General features: G+C 47.8%; 1 long non-coding RNA gene across 1 annotated transcript; it reads right to left on the reverse strand.

Moving 5' to 3' along the window:
* Positions 1 to 427: 427 nt before the first annotated feature.
* Positions 428 to 15218, reverse strand: LOC308138605. The gene is made up of 5 exons (XR_013936887.1): positions 15177 to 15218; positions 10777 to 10843; positions 10421 to 10529; positions 10164 to 10321; positions 428 to 4206 (listed from the first exon to the last, which is right to left on the reverse strand). It is a non-coding gene; the product is annotated as an uncharacterized lncRNA (long non-coding RNA).
* Between the last annotated feature and the right edge of the window lie 390 nt (positions 15219 to 15608).

The following is a 15608-nucleotide window of genomic DNA, read 5'->3' on the forward strand; positions in this document are numbered from 1 at the left end:
GAGACGTGAGACGTGCTGACGAGAGGTGAGACGTGCTGACGAGAGGAGAGACGTGCTGACGAGAGGAGAGACGTGCTGACGAGAGGTGAGACGTGCTGACGAGAGGAGAGACGTGCTGACGAGAGGTGAGACGTGCTGACGAGAGGAGAGACGTGCTGACGAGAGGTGAGACGTGTTGACGAGAGGAGAGACGTGTTGACGAGAGGAGAGACGTGCTGACGAGGCGAACCGACAAAAACAACAGAGAGGTTTTAATACACAAGTAAGGGGTGGACACAGGTGGAACACAATGATAGGAGCACTCAGAGGGAGAAGGCCATTGGTTCATTGGAAACATGAGGTGAGACACACAGGGGCAGACACTGAGACCTGACAGTCATCTATTGACCAGAACATCAGCATTCATTCACACCACATGAGGTTCTCATCAGGTTCTCAACTTTATTGATCCAGGACATCAAGAACATTTTCTTTTACAACTCCAGTAATATAAAATCATATCCACATAGTTTGTTCATACACAGGAAACAGTTCTCTTGGTATACTAACAGAAAGCCCATTACATGAAAGGTCTTCAAGCTTGTAAATTATTTATGAGCAATTTATGGAAATACATTAGAAACACAAAAAATACCATTTTGGAATGAAGTTTTAGATTTTCTTTCCGTGATCAGAGAACAATATTCTACATTTCCCCCAATTTAAGCATTGTTTTACTAAATAATTTTTTTTTCTAATTCTGTGTTATCTGAGTAAAGAATGACAGGGATATCTAGAGTACCTGCGTATCTTCACTCACAGAATGGACTTCTTGTACTCTGAACTGCTGGTTTATAATCACACGCAATACTGAGGCAGTGGTTTCTTGACAAACATTCTTAATAGAACAACACAAGTTCACATAAATAACAACAATATACATACAGGTTCATTAATATAAAAAGCCTATCTTCATCAGGAAAAGTTATTACAAAGCAGGAATCACGAGCAGCTCTTTGTTGGGGTGGAGTTGGTTTAGGTACATACATTTACATTTACATATTTTTGTGGACTGAAGTTTAACTTCTTGGGCTACCCAACTGAGAATCAGTCGGTATAATGATCCTAATTGTTAAGCCCCAGCATTTTGGAAAGACCCAGGGACAATCTGTCATTTTCATTGGTTGTCGAGATTTCAGGACCCTCCAGGCTCAAGGTTCCCTCTGGCTTGTCTACTTTGAAAGTGCCTCCTCTCACTAATGAGGAATCCAGACCCGAGGAGGGGAACTTCAAATCTATCTCACTTTTGTCTTCAGTTGGTGTGACGTTAGCTGAGGGAGTTTTCTCCTTCGCCATTCTCAATCTTTCCAAGATGTCAATCTTTTCTCCATCTCTGTGAGTTGAGCTCAGTACTGGCAAGCGGAGCCCTTTGCTCACAACATAATCCTTTTCCTCTGAGTTCTGGCTTGATATGTCAAAAGCATCACCCAGTCCTCCTAAGACATCGATGCTGTTTCTGGGCAGAGTGTGGAACTTGAAAGCAGGAACCTCCAACTCATTATATGACATATCGGAGTCAACACCACTCCCATCTTCAGGATAAGACTCACTATCAACATCCAAAGATTTTGATTTGGACCCACCCAGATTAAACTTTGGAAACTTGAAATGCGATTTTTTGGGCTTTTCAAGACTTACATCAGCATCTTGTACATTCACATCTATTTTGGGCCCTTTTATATCTCCTCCCGGTACCTTCATATCTACATGAGGAGCAGAAATGTTGGCATTTGCTGAAGGAGTGTCGATGTTGACCTTGGGTGCCTCTATTGAGGTGTCAACATCAGGACCTGACAGACTGTTTGGGATCTTGAAATAAGGCCATTTAGAGTCACCAATGTCAATATCAGGTGCTTTGGGCAGGTTCATGTCCAGATTTGAAGATTTCATTGTGACATTAGGTGCTTCTAGTTTTGCTCGTGGCAGATTGACATCTATGTTTGGTGCTTTTGGTAGATCAACACTGGGTCCCTCTACACTGGGCTTCTCCAGATTCAAGCCTGGTAGGTCAATACCTGCATCTAGATTTGGAGTGCTGGTGTTCAATCCAGGGGTTTTCAGACTGAGATCTGCATTGGGCATCATTGTGTCCACAGAGAGATCTGGACTCTTGATATCAGCATCAACATCAACATTAGGTTCTTTCCCTTTGAGTCCTGAGAGATTGAACTTTGGCATTTTTATTTTGGGAAGCTTTAATTTGCCTCCTGAGATATCTGGAGTTTGAAGATCAACACCAGCTTCTGGTACTTTAACATTAAGATCTGGCATATCAAGATTGCCCTCAATTTTTGGTTCAGACAAGGAGAGATCAGATGTTTTCAGGTCAAGGTTAGGGATGTCCAAGTTCATCTTGGGTACATCAAGACCAGCATCAATGTCTGGTGCTTTTAAATCAGTGTCCAGTTCAGGACCCTTGACTTTTGGTACTTTGAGCTTTGGTAATTTTAATTTACCTAGCTTCCAGTCAGGAGCCTCCACGTTCATATCTGGACCATCAAGATCCACAGATGGACGCTTCAGATCAGCATCTGGCAGGTTCAGACTAGCATCTGGCAAATCAATATTTGGTCCAGACAAATCAGCATCAATATCAGCCTTTGGTCCTTTTAATGTGCCAAATGTGGGTTTCTTGATATTGAGCCATTTAAACTTTCCTGAAGGAGCATCAACATCAATGTCTGGAGCATTAACGTCTAAACCTGGACCATTCAGTTCAGCATTTGGCAGGTTCAGACTAGCATCTGGCAAATCAATATTTGGGGTGGACAAATCAGCATTCATATCAGGACCATTAACCTTAGGCCACTTCGGCTTTTTGATAGTGGGCCATTTGACATGAGGACCCTTGATGTCTGTACTTGGTGTTTTTACATCAATATCAGCTTTAGGCAAATCCAAATCAACATCAGGGGCACTTAAATCTGCATTCAGGTCAGCTTTTGGGTGACGGAATTTGGGTTTTTTCCACTTCTGGTGAGGCCATTGGATTTTCCCGACTGGAGGCTCTACGTTGAGATTTGGGGTATTAACATCCAGATGGGGACTGTTGAAGTCAGTTTTTTGTAGATTCAACTCGGCACTGGGCCCATTAATGTCACTCTCAATCTTTGGAGTTGACAGATTCATATTTGGTGTGTTGAGGTCAGCATTGACATCTAAGTCTGCTTTTGGCCGGTGAATCTTCGGCCTCTTCCATTTGTAGTGAGGCCAATTGATACCATGGGAAGCGTCAATATCTGGGACATTCATGTCACTCTCCACTTTGGGAAGAGAGCCATCAACATCAGGGAGATTCACCTTTGCATCGAGGTCCAGATCAGCTTTTGGTCGATGAAGTTTGAGTTTCCCCCACCTCTCATGAGGCCAAGCAATCTTACCAGATGGTTTATTAATGTCAATATCAGGAGTTTTGACGTCAGCTTTGGGCAAGTTGATGTCAACATCTGGTGCATTAATATCACCATCAATCTTTGGGGTGGAGAAGCTGGCATTAGGAGCACTCAGGTCAGCCTTTAAGTTGGTGTCTGGTTCTTTTATTTTTGCAAATTTCAGGTTACCAGGCCACTTGATATTCCCAGATGGTGCCTTGATGTCCGATTGTGGGCTGTCTAAATTCAAACCAGGAACATTCAGATCCACTGCTGGACCATTTAAGTCCAAAGCAGAGCCCTTAATTCCCCTCTGTGGGGTTGACAGGTTGAAGTCTGGCATGTCTAGATTTCCGTTAATGGAAGGGAGGTCTATGTTTCCAGAAGCATCCAAGTCTGCCTTGGGAGTTTTTATTTGAGGTCGATTGAAGTGTGGCATTTCAAATTTGGGGGCCTTGTAGTTACCTGTTTTGATATTTGGTTTATCGATGTTGAGAGAGGCACTGGGTGTGCTCAGACGGGGAGTCGAGAGGGATACGTCAGGTGATGTGAGGTTGGCACCTAAATTTGTGTCTAAATCTGGGCCTGTCAGTGCTGCAGAAGGCACAGTGGCTACACCACCAACATCTGCTGAGGGTGTATTTAACCTCAGACTGGGAATGTCTCCATTCACAGTAGGAGCACTTATTCTACCACCCAACCCTTGTGTGGCATCTATCGTTCCATCCAAGCCATCAAGAAAAAGCCTTGGCGCTTTCGCAGATGCATCCAGTGAAAAATCCGTCTCTGAGAGTGTCTGTTGGTGAGAAAGGAGAGAAAAGGAAGAAATAGGTTAATTCGCACTTTAACATTAGTTTCCAACTGAAATGTCAAGGAACAATTCAGATCCATTCACTTTTCATTTGTAGAGCGCAAAATACAACCCAGTCATTTCAAGGCACTTTTACTGAGAAAAACCACATGAGAAAGTATGGATTATAATCCTGATTCAGGTAGGGGGTTGGAATCTAAACCCTGCTTGGGGTAGGGGGAGGTCAAGGTGAAGGGGGGTAAGGATACTCTATTGAATTCAACATACATAAATGGTCATCAATCAGTCAATACTAGCACAATGAAACGGATCAGTCTGCTGATAGTACATGCAGCACCCCGATTGTTTTTAAAAGTACAGTCTTAGGAACTTCCTGTCATGGCGGGTGAGGAGTAGACATATTTTTTCCAGCTTCTGAGCTCCCACAGCTGAGGAGGGAATCCCTACTCCCAAAGCACAGTAGACGGTGGTGCTAACTAGGCTACTGGAAGACCATGAGGCCACCCGGTCCATGGAGTTAAGATCATTTTCCTCACACTAGAGTCCAAGCTTCATACCCTGCAAACCGCGCACGGGCAGCTAATTTCTTCACTGGAATCCAAATTGAGTCATTGTTTGGTTTGCTTGGAGGTTACCTGTGTAGAGCTAACAACCAAGCTAAATGCTAAAGTCATGGACTTGTTACTAGACTTAGCTGTACAACATCAACAGGACTCTAAGAGCGTTCATTGCAAACTCGATGAGGTTGTGGAAAACCACCCTTGAGGCCAATGGTAAGCCACTTGCACAGTGTCCATCAAATGTGGCATATACCAAGGTGATGCTCTGTCCCCACTGCTGTTCTGCATAGGTCTGAACCCCCTAAGCCAAATAATCAACAAGACAGGCTACGGATACCTCAGGAACGGGACCACGATCAGTCACCTCCTCTACATGGATGACATCAAGCTGTACGCCAAGAACGAACGGGACATAGACTCCCTGATCCACACCACCAGGATCTACAGCAATGAACTTGGGATGTCATTCGGGCTTGAGAAATGTAGTAGGATGGTGACAAAGCGAGGCAAGGTAGTCCACACTGAAGGGGTCTCACTCCCAGAAGGAACAATAGCAGACATTGAGGACAGTTACAAGTACCTGGGAATGCCACAGGCAAATGGCAACCTTGAACCGGCAACAAGGAAAGCGGCAACGGCCGAATACCTCCAGCGAGTGAGGCAAGTCCTAAGAAGCCAGCTCAATGGCAAGAACAAGTCCAGGGCAATAAACAGCTACGCCCTGCCAGTGATCAGGTACCCTGCGGGTATAATAAGGTGGCCAAAGGAAGAGATACAGACCACGGATGTTAAGACATGAAAGCTCCTTACCATGCATGGTGGGTTCCATCCCAAATCTAGCACCTTGAGACTGTATGCTAGCCGTAAGGAAGGAGGCCGAGGACTAGTGAGCGTGAGAGCCACTATCCAGGATGAAACATCCAAGCTCCGTATGTACATCAAGGACAGGGCTCCAACGGATGACATACTCAACGAAGGTCTCAGACAATGGCGAGATGAGGAGGTGCTGGAAGAGGGACCATCATGGGAGGACAAGCCCCTACATGGGATGTACCACCGGAACATAACTGAAGTGGCTGATCTCAAGAAGTCCTACCAATGGCTAGAGAGGGCTGGCCTACAGGACAGCACAGAGGCCCTCATCCTGGCTGCACAGGAGCAGGCTCTGAGCACCAGAGCCATAGAAGCCCAGATCTACCACACCAGACAAGACCCAAGGTGTAGACTGTGCAAAGAGGCACCTGAGACAATCCAGCACATAACTGCAGGGTGCAAGATGCTGGCTGGGAAAGCTTACATGGAACGCCATAACCAAGTGGCTGGCATAGTGTACCGAAACATCTGTGCGGAGTATGGTCTGGAAACCCCAAGGTCACAGTGGGAGACCCCCCAAAGGTGGTGGAGAATGACCGATGAAGATCCTGTGGGACTTCCAGATACAGACAGACAGGATGGTAATGGAGAACCAACCAGACATCGTGGTGGTTGATAAAGGGCAGAGGAAAGCCGTGGTGGTGGATGTAGCAATACCAAGTGATGGTAACATCAGAAAGAAGGAACATGAGAAACTTGAGAAATACCAAGGGCTCAGAGAGGAGCTGGAGAGGCTTGGAAGGTGAAGGTGACAGTAGTGCCCTCGGGGCAGTAACCCCCAAACTGGAGGAGTGGCTACAGCAGATCCCTGGAACAACCTCTGGTAGAGGACCAGGACCTTCAAGCTCCCAGGCCTCTGGTAGAGGACACGAGCTTGGAATAGTAAAACAGGTGACCGCCCGCGGAGGGCGAGAGGGGAATTTATATATATATATATATATATATATATATATTTAACCTCCTAGGACCTGGCGTCCACATATGTGGACATCACATTTTCAGTTGTCTAGACCACAATACTACATTTTGCGCTACAAGGTCCTGGTAACCACTTCTGTGGACATCACACTGCCACTTGGTGGTGGAATAAGAGTGTAACACATTACAGGTTAGATTCAAGATGGCTGAGAACACAACAACCAGTCCAGCCGGTCACTCCCGATCCAAACGTCGACCAGGTAAAAAATTCAATAACATTTCATGGCTGATTCTTGTTCAGATATATATAAAAGTGTTCAATGTTCGCTTCTGAAGTGAAATTAGACAAAAGTTTGCAACTATGACAACTTACCATGCTGTTGAACTTGATGTACACGTATGTGGACAGGAGGACTTAGTTCTGATAGTTTTGTTGAACATGTTAAAAATTGGTTTACTACAGTACAAGCAGATATGGTATGTTTTATTAATACATTTACATCGATTTTTATTCAATTTTTGTCATGATTTTTTTTTTCCCAGAGCGGTATTCTGCATCACAGGTGCTGGAGTTGCTGGGCTTAATTGGTGGAGACAAGTCAGAAGTGGAAGATTTGTTAGACATCGATGATTCCGTGGAGGATGCTGATTATCAGCCCCCACGACAGGAGCCAAGCAGCAGTGAGGACAGTAGTGGGTGTGAGGACCCCATTCCTCAGCCTATCAGAGGACGTAAACGTCTCCGTGAAGAATGTCAAGGACATCGTTCAGATCGTGACAAATCACGCACTCCCAGGCGTCGCTCTCGGGCACAGGAGGATGAGGATGACGCAAGCAATGTCTCAGAAGAGACAACGCCAGGACCAAGCCATCAAGCACAGTCCAAGAAAGGACGTGGGCTGCGATGGAGGGCTTCTCCGCTTATACCAAATGAAGCTCAGTTTGAGCATGAAGAGGATACTGAAGATGACAGAGAGGGCTGGACCCCACTGCACTACGTAGAACAGTACTTTGACAAAGTAAACTGATTGCTGATTGCTCAAATGCGATATCACTGGCCAGAACTGGGAACTCCATCCACACGTCAACTGATGAAATATATCATTTTTTTGGTGCTTCTATTTTGATGTCCTGTGTACAGTATCCTGCAGTCAGGATGTATTGGTCCCGTGCTTTAAGAATTCCTGCTATAACCGAAAAGTTTACACGTGACAGATTTTTTTAGACTCAAAAAATCACTAAAAGTGGTTATCGATGCTGATGTTCCAGAAGTTCTGAAAGAGAGTGACAAATTCTGGAAGGTGAGGCCTTTTCTGGAACGCATTCTGCAAGGTTGCAAGTCCCAGGCTCGACCGAAATGTGTTTCCATTGATGAGCAGATGATACCATTTACAGGAGCTTGTCCATGGCGACAATATCTGCCAATGAAGCCAAACCCAGTTGGCATAAAAAACTTTGTATGTGCAACAGCAGGTGGTCTTGTGCTGGACTTTGAAATTTACCAAGGTGCACATACACTCCAGGAGCAGGTTGAAGAACCAGAGGATCTGAGTTTAGGAAGCTTGGTGATCGATCGTCTGTCTCAAACTCTGCGTGCTAATACAAAAGTGTATTGTGATCGGTTTTTCACATCCATTCAAGGTGTGGAACACATGATGAAGAAGCAGGTTTTCTGAACTGGTACAGTTATGAGAAGTCGGGTTGCTGCTGCAGTGCAGAAGCTTCCCAATGACAAAAAAATGAAAGCAGACGGGAGAGGTACCACAGCCCAAGTTACCACTGAGGATGGAAGGATTTGCGTGGTGAAATGGTTTGACAATAAACCAGTATTGATGATGTCTACTGTCCATGCGAGAGAGCCAGAAGACACCTGCCAGAGATGGGACAAAAAACTGAAAAAATATGTGACCATCTCTCGACCAACTATCATCCGCGAATACAACTCCAACATGGGTGGAGTTGACCTTGTAGACCGAATGATGAGCTACTATCGCATGAATGGGCGCACAAGGAAACGGACATTGCGGACGATCATGCACTTTACGGATCTGGCTTTAGCCAACAGCTGGCTACTGTACCGTAAAGACCTTGGTACATTTGGCGCTTCAAAGAAGAACATAATGCAATTCTTACAATTTCGCATGGAAGTGGCCAAGACCTTCTTGGGCCAACATGACAACGATGACTCTGACCTTTCAGAGCAGGAAGATGCCCCAGATGTTTCAGTCCAAGGGCAAAGGTGTCCAGCGACGGCAGTGCCCCATGTGTCAGTCCGCAGGAGGGCTAATGCACATCTTCCAGAGGTGGTGGACTTAAAAAATGCAGCACGCTGCAGAGCAAAAGGCTGCTCAGGGAAAACTCGAGTGCAGTGTGCTACATGCAAGGTGTTCCTCTGCTTACAGGCAAATCGCAACTGTTACACAGCCTTTCACACATTGGTGTGCACCTGTTCAAATGAGAAAGTTTGAGTGCCAGTGTTTTAAGCCATGTTCAGAAACTGGCATTTAGAGTTTTGCAGAATGTTTACATTGTGTTTTCACTTTATCATTGTCATACTTTAACTGTTAACAGCACTACGAAGTTTACTACTCAAAGAGGCAAAAGTGTTTTCATTGACATTTTAGTTTTACACTAAGAAAAAATGTGAATTTATTTATTTTCTGGATTTTGCACTTGAGAAAAAAATTTTTTTTTTTATTTATATATATATATATATATATATATATATATATATATATATATATATATATATATATATATATATATATATATATATATATATATATATATACTCCATAATAGGAGCAGAATTAAGCTGGAGTCAAAGGAAGTTTGGTATCTAATGTCAACAAAATCCTTTTTTCCCTCATTAACTTCTCACTATGGGGCTGCATGGAACCAGAGTCCTGCCCTGTGGCGCTATGGTCACCAGCCTCCTGCCCTGTGGCGCTATGGTCACCAGCCTCCTGCCCTGTGGCGCTATGGTCACCAGCCTCCTGCCCTGTGGCGCTATGGTCACCAGCCTCCTGCCCTGTGGCGCTATGGTCACCAGCCTCCTGCCCTGTGGCGCTATGGTCACCAGCCTCCTGCCCTGTGGCGTTATGGTCACCAGCCTCCTGCCCTGTGGCGTTATGGTCACCAGCCTCCTGCCCTGTGGCGTTATGGTCACCAGCCTCCTGCCCTGTGGCGTTATGGTCACCAGCGTCCTGCCCTGTGGCGTTATGGTCACCAGCCTCCTGCCCTGTGGCGCTATGGTCACCAGCCTCCTGCCCTGTGGCGCTATGGTCACCAGCCTCCTGCCCTGTGGCGCTATGGTCACCAGCCTCCTGCCCTGTGGCGCTATGGTCACCAGCCTCCTGCCCTGTGGCGCTATGGTCACCAGCCTCCTGCTCTGTGGCGCTATGGTCACCAGCCTCCTGCCCTGTGGCGTTATGGTCACCAGCCTCCTGCTCTGTGGCGCTATGGTCACCAGCCTCCTGCTCTGTGGCGTTATGGTTCTTGCACTTGGCTAAATGAGTTGATATGATGTCACATCCTGTTTCCTCAGGCACAGTGAATGCAGAACACATGAAACTGTTGGTTGAGGTTTACCTCCATATGAGGCCACCCCACAGAGCCGTCCCCCTCCATGTCCTTCCTGGTCAGGACCTCCATGCTGTCTTCATAAGGCTCCAGAACCTTCAGCACCTTTTGCACTTGGTATTTGTCAAGCTTGTCCAGGCGGATGGTGGCTGCAACCGGATCGTCTCCTGGAACCAGAGGACAAACAACAGAGTAATCTCCACCTGTCCCCTTCAGGCGCTGGGGGGAGGGGGGGGGGGTCTGGGTGGGCAAGGGGGGGCTCTCACCACTCTTTGCAGTGACCAAGTGGTCGGTGAGTCCTCTGAGGACGACTCCTTCTTCCGAGTCACTGAGGACCAGACTGTCTGAAATACTGCCTCCTGTACTGTCGACACTCTGTTCAAACAACACAAGACCAATGCTGTTCCTTTACTGTTTGGCCTGAAAAACACTGACATTGTAAGAAGGTACTGCGACAATTACTGAGTATTTTGTACGTCTGCTTTTGAAGACGCAATTGATGCAACAAGTACCCGAATAACGTGAAGCGGTTCATTGAGTGTTTCTTTATTGGTCTATACATTGAAACAGTAATAGTACTTCATTGCTTATGAAAGTTTCCCCCTCAGATTGTAAAACTCACCATCGTTCATCAGGTGTATTTACATCCACATCAGAGACTTCATACCACAGAAGAAGAAACTTCGGACCTGAAAAACACCAAACACAGAAAATGTTTGCATTCTTGTTTAAAACCTTGAGAAGTGAAGTTCTGGAGGACAGAGCAGCTCCTCGTCTGTTTGTGGACTTCATGAAAAAATTACTTTGTGATCGTGATCAAACAGCAACAATCACATTTTATCACAGACCACATTGTGTGCTGACTCCTCCACCCTCCACCCTCCTCACTGCAGACACCATCATCAGCTCCCCCACCCTCCTCACTGCAGACACCATCATCAGCTCCCCCACCCTCCTCACTGCAGACACCATCATCAGCTCCCCCACCCTCCTCACTGCAGACACCATCATCAACCCCTCCACCCTCCTCACTGCAGACACCATCATCAGCTCCCCCACCCTCTTCACTGCAGACACCATCATCAACCCCTCCACCCTCCTCACTGCAGACACCATCATCAGCTCCTCCACCCTCCTCACTGCAGACACCATCATCAGCTCCCCCACCCTCTTCACTGCAGACACCATCATCAACCCCTCCACCCTCCTCACTGCAGACACCATCATCAGCCCCTCCACCCTCCTCACTGCAGACACCATCATCAGCCCCTCCACCCTCCTCACTGCAGACACCATCATCAGCCCCTCCACCCTCCTCACTGCAGACACCATCATCAGCCCCTCCACCCTCCTCACTGCAGACACCATCATCAGCCCCTCCACCCTCCTCACGCTGTCTCCTGGCTCAGGTCTTATCTATGAGACAACAGTTCATAAACATCGATCCCTGCTCTGCTGCAAGGCGTCCCCCAGGGCTCCGTGCTCCGCCCCCTCCTGTTCATCTTCTACAGCCTCCCTCTTGGCACCATCACATGTCAACATGATCTGCACCTTCACTGCTACGTCCACAACATACAGCTCTCAATCAACTCCATCACCCCAACAACCTGCTCCACCCTCACCAACAATCTGCTCCACCCTCACCAACAACCTGCTCCACCCTCACCAACAACCTGCTCCACCTTCACCAACAACCTGCTCCTCCACCCTCACCAACAACCTGCTCCTCCACCCTCACCAACAACCTGCTCCACCCTCACCAACAACCTGCTCCACCCTCACCAACAACCTGCTCCTCCACCCTCACCAACAACCTGCTCCACCCTCACCAACAACCTGCTCCACCCTCACCAACGATCTGCTCCACCTTCACCAACGATCTGCTCCACCTTCACCAACAACCTGCTCCACCTACACCAACAACCTGCTCCACCTACACCAACAACCTGCTCCTCCACCCTCACCAACAATCTGCTCCACCCTCACCAACAACCTGCTCCACCTTCACCAACAACCTGCTCCACCCTCACCAACAACCTGCTCCACCCTCACCAACAACCTGCTCCTCCACCCTCACCAACAATCTGCTCCACCCTCACCAACAACCTGCTACACCCTCACCAACAACCTGCTCCACCTTCGCCAACAACCTGCTCCACCCTCACCAACAACCTGCTCCACCTTCACCAACAACCTGCTCCACCCTCACCAACAACCTGCTCCACCCTCACCAACAACCTGCTCCACCTTCACCAACAACCTGCTCCACCTTCACCAACAATCTGCTCCACCCTCACCAACAACCTGCTCCACCCTCACCAACAACCTGCTCCACCTTCACCAACAACCTGCTCCGCCCTCACCAACAACTTGCTCCACCTTCGCCAACAACCTGCTCCACCTTCGCCAACAACTTGCTCCACCCTCGCCAACAACCTGCTCCACCCTCGCCAACAACCTGCTCCACCCTCACCAACAACCTGCTCCACTCTGACCAACAACCTGCTCCACCCTCACCAACAACCTGCTCCACCCTCACCAAATACCTGCTGCTCCACCCTCACCAACAACCTGCTCCACCCTCACCAACAACCTGCTCCACCTTCACCAACAACCTGCTCCACCCTCACCAACAATCTGGTCCACCCTCACCAACAACCTGCTCCACCTTCACCAACAACCTGCTCCACCCTCACCAACAACCTGCTCCACCTTCACCAACAACCTGCTCCACCCTCACCAAAAATCTGGTCCACCTTCACCAACAACCTGCTCCACCCTCACCAACAACCTGCTCCTCCACCCTCACCAACAACCTGCTCCACCTTCACCAACAACCTGCTCCACCCTCACCAACAACCTGCTCCTCCACCCTCACCAACAACCTGCTCCACCTTCGCCAACAACCTGCTCCACCCTCACCAACAACCTGCTCCACCCTCACCAACAACCTGCTCCACTCTGACCAACAACCTGCTCCACCTTCGCCAACAACTTGCTCCACCTTCGCCAACAACTTGCTCCACCTTCGCCAACAATCTGCTCCACCTTCACCAACAACCTGCTCCACCTTCACCAACAACTTGCTCCACCTTCGCCAACAATCTGGTCCACCTTCACCAACAACCTGCTCCACCCTCACCAACAACCTCCTGCTCCACCTTCACCAACCTCCTGCTCCACCTTCACCAACAACCTGCTCCACCCTCACCAACAACCTGCTCCTCCACCCTCACCAACAACCTGCTCCACCTTCGCCAACAACCTGCTCCACCCTCACCAACAACCTGCTCCACCCTCACCAACAACCTGCTCCACTCTGACCAACAACCTGCTCCACCTTCGCCAACAACTTGCTCCACCTTCGCCAACAACTTGCTCCACCTTCGCCAACAATCTGCTCCACCTTCACCAACAACCTGCTCCACCTTCACCAACAACTTGCTCCACCTTCGCCAACAATCTGCTCCACCCTCACCAACAATCTGCTCCACCCTCACCAACAACCTGCTCCACCTTCACCAACAACCTGCTCCACCTTCACCAACAACCTGCTCCACCCTCACCAATGTCTTAATCATTGGTCTCATCATAAATAATATCAAACTCCACCCTGATCACTGACAACTCAGAAAGCAGTCACACCTTTGAACAACACCTGAACCAGGTCAACACACACACACACACACACACACACACACACACACAATGGGAGTAGTTGGAGCGTCCTTCATTCGGCCCCCACCCTCTGGACCTTTGCAGGTGGATGCCTCGTTACTGCTCCAACCTGAACATCTTCACATCCCTCACCAAGTCTCACCTGTTCATCACTGCTTAACACACAATTTGGTTGTTTTTATGTGTCATGACTTGTTGTATATGACCTTGTAAATTGAAACCTTTAAAACCTATATAAATAAAATGTAATATAATTATTATTATTAGTAGTAGCAGCTGTAGTACTAGTAGCAGTAGTAGTAGTAATAGTGGTAGTTTGTTCTTCTGATAAATGGAATAACGTTTAAAGGTGTGTGTGGTTATTAATCCCCAGGTGAGGCGCAAACATGTGATTCAAGTTGACTGATGCTTTTAGAGTTTTGTGCTGAATTTGTCATTTTCACACTCGAAACATCAGCAATATAAAATGAGCTGATTTAAATCAAGTTTGTGTGTGTGTGTGCGTGTGCGTGTGCGTGCGCGTGCGTGCATGCGTGCGTATGTGTGTGTGTGTGTGTTAGTCAGAATGCATCCAAACCGACTGGTTTCGATGAGCACATTCCTGTGAACTAACCTAGCAGAGACGATGCAGGGATGTGTGCACGCAGGCACACACACACACACACACACACACAGACCTGTCCTACCTTCGACCACACCCCAGCGCCTTCACTTGCTAATGTGAATAGTTGCATTGATGAAGCTTTTCAGTTTGACTGTTTTCTCTCCGGGTGAAACTGAACTGAACTCTGAAGCTTCAACGAGACAACCTGATGTGCGTGTCCATGCAGCGTCCACCCCTGCAGCTTGTGAAGACATGAAGATGCAGGACAGACGAGGGTCAGCAGTGACAAAAGGAGAGGTGAAACCAGCAGCAGGGGTGTTAGCAGGCGTTTCCTCTGGAACAGGGTGGCAACGCAGGTTAAAAAGCGCCGTGCCAAAGCTTTGGGTGTGAGCCGATGACTGCAGGGTTTGGTATGTCCCGGGCTGGGACAGCAAGATCCAGCCAGTGCTTTAGAGAAAACACGCAATGCATTTCTTCATCTGCTGACTTTTATCCATTTAAAGGATCTTTGAACTATAGCGTGTCAACACACATCACACATGAAGCACCAAAATAATACATCACCAAATCAAAGCCAATGCATGAATTCCAAACAGTATTCAAAGTCTCTCTGAAACACAAAGGTTATCAATGACTATAAGACACTGACATCTGTCATGCGCCTTCATAAGCTAAACTTCAGTTTTAACACCACGAGTGATTGTTTTTAACGAAACATGAGACAAACGAGGTGTACTGACCGCCAGCCGTGTGTGTGTGTGTGTGTGTGTCCTCTCCCGTGGATCTGCGCTCTGCCAGCCTGGACTGATGGAGCTGCAAGTTAAAGCCCCAAAGAAGCTCGGTGAACAGGTTGGACAGCATCAGGACCGCCTCTGAGGGAGGGGGGGGGGGAGTCCCGCTACCCTGAAAACACACACACACACACACACACACACACACACACACACACACACACACACACACACACAACACGCCTTGTCAACAGGACTAACCAGGTCGACACCAGAAGAAACAATGTGACAGGCTCTTGCTTCACAGTTTGTGTTTTTATAATGAAGCTTTCTGAAGCCGGTTTCTGTTGCAGTTTTCTGTCTGGAGCTTTGGGACTGTGATCGTCCACCTGTGTTGTTGTGAAAAATGACATCCGTGTTTAATGGGTTACCTTGAGGTTT

This window comes from Blennius ocellaris (genome assembly GCF_963422515.1).
Source record: "Blennius ocellaris genome assembly, chromosome: 13".
Taxonomy (NCBI): Eukaryota; Metazoa; Chordata; class Actinopteri; order Blenniiformes; family Blenniidae; genus Blennius; species Blennius ocellaris.